The sequence below is a fragment of the Limanda limanda genome, chromosome 14 (genome assembly GCF_963576545.1).
Source record: "Limanda limanda chromosome 14, fLimLim1.1, whole genome shotgun sequence".
NCBI classification, from domain to species: Eukaryota; Metazoa; Chordata; class Actinopteri; order Pleuronectiformes; family Pleuronectidae; genus Limanda; species Limanda limanda.
Window position 1 is genome coordinate 23308087 of NC_083649.1, and position 6383 is coordinate 23314469.

The window sequence follows — 6383 nt, forward strand, 5'->3', positions numbered from 1 at the left end:
ACATAACAGGGTCTTCTTTAATGTCTCTTCAAAATGTATCTCAGAACAGTGTCCATAAAGGAATCTCAGAGTAGATCATCAGTCTTGACTGGCCTTATTAGCAGCATTTCTGCTCTTAATATGTTCAAATTTGATCAGAATACTTACCTTGTAAAGGAAACTCTCCCATTAGATCCCCTCAAAGGTTACTGGTAACTGCAGACCTGCCAGAATCTACAGCTGACTAAGATGACAAAGAGGGTATATGCACATGGGAAGAACTGAAAAAAACCCAGAATGCTACAGAAATGAAATTTGGATTAGTGTGTTTCCAGGTATAATCTTGTTAATGGGCCAGACTGTCAAATTAAAAGAGAAACCAACATAAGGTGTCCTAGTGAGGGGTTGGGCGACCAGAACAGCTTGAAGGCATCTTACCCTTGATTCGAAAAGCACAATTCTGATAAAAAATATTCCCTCATTTGATGACCCGAACCACAATTTGCAGTTGTAGATTCCCTTGTGGAATGACTTCATAGAGTGCTTTTCACTGCAACCAGTCAAAGCAGAAGTACAAGTACAAGCCCATACACACATGCATCCAGCTCTTCTATCCGTATTTAGACAGTTGGCTTCACTGCCCAGGGACACTTCAGAATTACCCTGGGATCGAACCAGCAGCTTTTGTCCACTGGACAACCCTCTCCTCCTCCTGAGCCGTTCTTCTCTACACATGCACGCGTCCACCTGAGGGAGGACTCACGTGTCGACCAGTGAATATAGGGGCATCACATTCTCAGTCACCTGAGAGCTGAGTTTCTATAGGACTTCTTCCACTAATGCAGACTTGTTACACATTGTAGTGATATAGTGTGTGTGTATGTGTCTGTGTGATTGTGTGTGTGTGTATGTATATCGATGTATGTCTAGTAATAACATGTAGTTACTGTACAGGTGTGTGCAGTGGATTTGCATAGATGAGGTGCTATGAACTATAACAGTGTTATTTTATGGCGGCAGAAAATTGCCGGGTTAAAAACTCAGATAGGCACTCTGGCTCACAGCCTACAGACAAAAATAAATTATAGTGTTTATCTTTACTGTTTTACTGTCTGCAAGGTGGGAAAAATGCAAAATTATTGCTCTGCATCCTTCATTTATTTTGCATTTATTGATCCGTGCACATGGACACATGTTTTAACAGAAGCAAAACAAGTGTTGTTTCACTCAGGTCTAGAATGTTGCAAGTGTGCATCCTTAAGTGAACTTCAAAAATTCACACGACAGACAGGGTCATGCAATACTGTGAGTGTGATGCAGTACTCGGCTTTATGTTGTCTCAAAAATGATCCAAGACATGTAGACAGCCTACAAGGTGGAACACACCAGTGACTAGCATTAAATCCACAAAAAGTATTCGATCCATGAATCCACAATAAACGCTATTACTTTAATTTCAATTTATGTATTGTTTGTTTGGCAATGTCAAGCGGTTGTTCCACCATTTTGCTCCAAACTACAATGGGCCCAACTGTCTTCCATAACGGAAGGATTGTGTTTAAATTTAGATATTTGTGGTCCCTAGACAATGATTTGTACTGACGTGGGTGATCCTCAGACTTCTCCACTTACGCCACCAGCAGGTCCATTTTACCCCTAACACTGTAAAAAAGATCATCATCGAATGGATTGGATTGACACTAAATGGCTGTGATCGCGAGAAGATGGAGTCTTGGCGATCCCCTTACTTATTGAAATGTTTGATGCATTTACATAAAATTTGGAACACACACTTGTGTCCATTGCTTGTCCTTCTCATTTTCTGTTGCTTCCTCTGGAGCCACAAAAGGCTTTATATAACGTTTTTCACTTCTAAAGCTGATGCAGCTCCTTTGGCAAGTTCTCCTTATAGACAAATGTCCACCATTAAAGTAACCTGCACTTTTAAGAACATGTGAATGTGAACTAAATCAACCCTTCTAGATTCTATGATTACTCTAAAAACAACCAGCAACTAAAGCTGGAACCTGGTAGAAAAAAAATATAGATAACCCGACACCTTAAAGTGAAATACGCTCAGCATCAATGTAAAACCATTCTGCAAGAGAGTATTTAGGCTATAAAGTAGTAATAATACAAGAAGTCGTAACTTTATGAGATCAAAGATGTAGTATTATGAGCGTAAAGTCATGTAAGGCTACATGTCCTTTTAGAGGAATATCAGAAGATCGGCCTGTCGCCTGTGTCAAAATGAGGAATGTGAAAGTTATACTTTAGTAAAGGATTCACAAATAACAAAACAATTTAAGCACATCAGCACCACATAATCAAAGTAGCAGGACTCTTTTCCAAAGGAAGAACCAGATAGAATTGGAGGAAGTTGGTATTGGTATTTGACTGCAATCTGCGCAGTAGAGGGGATTTCACTGTTTCTCTGTTTCAATGAGCTTGATAAACAAAAATATATTTTTTTTCCCAACGCTCAGAATATTAAGACATTATACTCTTAATATGGCCTAAATTCTATTCTTGAAAAAAGTATATCAACTACTCAAAGGTGTGCCAAAACGTCACCAGTGATGTCGGAACCAGCTGCTTTTCAGGAAGTGCCATCAGCAGATCAGGCATTCCCAACATGAGTCACCTCAGCGCTGACGAAGACTTGCTGGGATTGAGGTGGTTTTACACTTGAAGCAAGCTCATAACCTCAGTGACTGATCACAATCTAATCACCAGGTCCAGCAGGTACAGCAGAGCTTGATTCAAAGGAGGTGGGAGCACTGGGGAAAACCTGCTAAGGACACTCATTTAGATTCTATTACACACATGTTGACACTGACTCACAAACTGTTGCGGTTGTCCCTGCAGGCCAAACCCGCATCCCTGTAACATTATATGAACAAAGTGCAGTTGTTTAGCAAGAATTAGGTTTTGATTTGAAGTGATAGTTCTCTCTCCCAGATGATGTCTGATGGGGTGTTTTTTTCAGCATGAATACACTTGACTTCACATGACTCTGCACTATGTGGTTGCATTAATGCATAGCGTGAACCATTTGTCATTTCCCCCTTTTTGTCAACATGTGCAGATAATGATAAACAGGAAATGCGACTCAAAAACAAAAACTCCCACATATAAACAACGTATTTTTTTTCTCCTTTTATGGAATATGTTTATATGTGGTACCACAGTCTCGGGATTTTCACAGATTGGTCACCTAATTTACGCTCTACTCCTACTTCTCCTCCTCCTCCTCCTCTCAACCCATGATTGAGGTTGTGTCACAATGTGTGTGTCTGTGTTTTTTACAGAAACTCTGACACGTAAGGCCATAGTTGTGTGCTTTAAACAATGAGTTAATTGTCTTTATAAGCTGTAAGGCAAAGTCTGATTGATGTCTGCACAGAAAGATGTCATTTTCTGGAACTGTGGTATGACAGTTCTGTTTTCACAGCTTACCATACATCAAAACGCTGCTGAAACATTATTTGACACTGGAAGGATGTGTGTTCATAACACCATAGCCCTTATGTAACACTCGGCATTGAGTGCCTTTTCGAAACAGTGTTTATGTACGATAGCCTGACAGGAATGCAGGGGGTCCTTTTGATGTTGTAATTATTCTTTGTCAAAACTTGCTCTTCTCATACTACACTGAAAGATGCGTGAGGAAGATTGCAGTCTAGTAATGTACAGCTGTACGTGTCAGCGCACGTCAGTTTACCTGCTTGATTTTGCACATCCCGGTTTGACTCCATGTACTTTTGGAAATGATGCATCACAGAATCTCTTTGTTGTGACTTTATGCTCAGGTTGTTCTTGTCACGTTGTTCCCCTGTTATGTCAGTAGCCAGTCGATATGTGAGACGTATATATATTCAGTAGGTTTCAGCTGAAAAGGTGATAAGGAAAATAACCCACGTATGTTCACTCACTGCCTTGTCCAACTTATTTCCATGTTATATAATTATGTATCACAATATAAAACTTGAAAACATGTACCATTATATTGTGATATATATTGCTTATTTCCTGTGTACTGTCATTAGGCTTTATCTTAGGGGTGTGTCCCATCATGCTCTACTGCACATACAACATAACAAAGAATATATCACTCTTTATTCATGGAACCTGTGAGCAATTCCTTGTGACTCATTTGACGGAGGGGATCAATGACTTTACAAGAAAACCAGTGACTAACTGTTTGGATGAAAAGTCCTGGTGATGTATATTTTGAGCTGAGTCCAACACAGACACGTTGTTTTACTCAGGAACAAGCCCACAGTGTTTGTTTTCTGAATGTTTGCGGCCTTTAAATGATAAAAAATGAAGTCAGCACTTCCTCAAATTGGTGACAGTTTCCTCAATCTCTGCAATTGCAGTGGGTTGCATGGTCTGCTGAGTAAGTTGAAGTAATGTTGTTGTAAAACAGTGAAGTTTCGTAACACTAGCCACAGGAAGCTCTGAACTGAACCTAGTAGACGAGACCAGGGATGGTAGTAACTCTTTTTGTTTGAGCATCAGTAATTTAGTGGTTTTAGTGCCATTCGTGTCAAACTTTGATACATATATCAACAACCAATAAAGATAAGATACATTTATTTATTTGTCCCAAACACATGCACAGACATGCACAAGCACACTCATGCAATTGTAGGGAAATTTAACCTCTGCTTTTAACCCATCTGGTGCAGGACACACAGAGCAGTGGGCAGCCATGTATGGCGCCCGGGGAGCAGATGTTAGGGGAGTAAGGTGCCTTGCTCAGGGGCACTAGACAGGGAAGGGAGAATCCTCTTGGATTTTTGGACAGATCAATCCAGGTTCATCTTTTTGTTGTTTCTCCGTGGAGTCGAACCAGAGACGAACCAGAGACCTTTTCTGCCCATAGTCCAAGTTTCTGCCACTAGTCCACCGCCTCTCAAACCCTCTTGGACGCTAACTACACACTCACAGATTGTGAAATACAAAGAGTTACCCATTGAGGTGAGTTGTGACACCAGCAGGATGGAGATATAACAATGAGAGGAAATTTACAGAGGTCTCATCCACACTATCCAGTTTATGAATTGTATTAAAGAACTAGAAGGGCCCTCAGAAGGCTTAGACCCAATCTCGCCATGTTAATGAAAGTAAAAAATATGCTGTAGATGCATGTTTTTATTTAACTTCAATATTTAATGGATTATTTTTTCAGTAATACCCCCACCCTTCCTCTGAGTTTCAAGAAACTTTGCTCAGTAGTTTAATCCTGCAAACAGACAAACAGTGACCTTGTCTGGTCCAGTTGTCCCCAAAGGAACCTAAGCCTGGTCTTAATGGAGCATAACATAATTTCTGAGGTTCTGTTTGATTAACCTTAAGAAAAACCTGTATTATCCCTGCAATGGGGAAATTTGCAATGAGTACTGTGTACTGTTCTCAGGGAAAGATCTGAGATGTTGGGGTTAGGCATGAACTTATTATGGTTACGGTTAGGGATGGGGTTTTGGTTGGGCTGTCCATAAAGAATGGAAGTCAATGCAAAGTCCTAATAAACACAGCTGCAGCATAGTGGTGTGGTGGTCAGCACTGTTCAAAGAACTGGTTGGAATCCCAGTTCGGCTTGGGCATTTCTGTGTGGAGTTTGCTTGTTCTACCCATGTTTGTGTGGGTTTTCTCGAGGTACTCCGGCCTCCTCCCACCTCCCACCATCCAAGAGTGAATGATTGTTTGTCTCTTTGTGTGTGAGACCCCTGACCCGTACATATTTATTGACCTGTTCCAACTATCCAAACACCAAGCTGCCATGACAAAACCAAATGTTTTAGCAAGTGGCTTCAAAGTTAAGCATGAAGGCAATATATTAAACTAGAGAAACAGATGTAATAGGGGAAGTAAATCAAAGCTTTGTATCTACAATACAGTAACATATGCAATCTTTATTTTTAAATGTTTCTTTCTTGCCTGAAAATATTTGCGGTCAATAAATGCTCACTGAGACATGACTCCAAAGGTTGGATATTGTTTACCTTACCTCAGCTCTTTTCTCTATAAACTGACACTGTTAGAAATAAGACAGTGTTTATCTCTCCCTACCCCAATATTTCCTAGTTCAAATACAGGAAAACTACCAACACACATGAGAGTCAGAGGAGCTAACGGAAGCATTGACACTCCTCTCAATCTGACGGATGCCAGTGCCTGGAGTGTTTTGGCCACTACCAATAAACCACTGCCACACCTTCACGTTGAATGAGTCAATTTAATTCCCATAAAAGATAACATTGTCTATAATCACATGCACAAAACTGCAGAGATAGAATTTGTGAGTCATATATTAGTATTGCAATGTGTAATACATTTGTTATTAGTGGCTGCGATGAGCAGAAAATAAAATATCACAAACATGAGGCGAGATACAG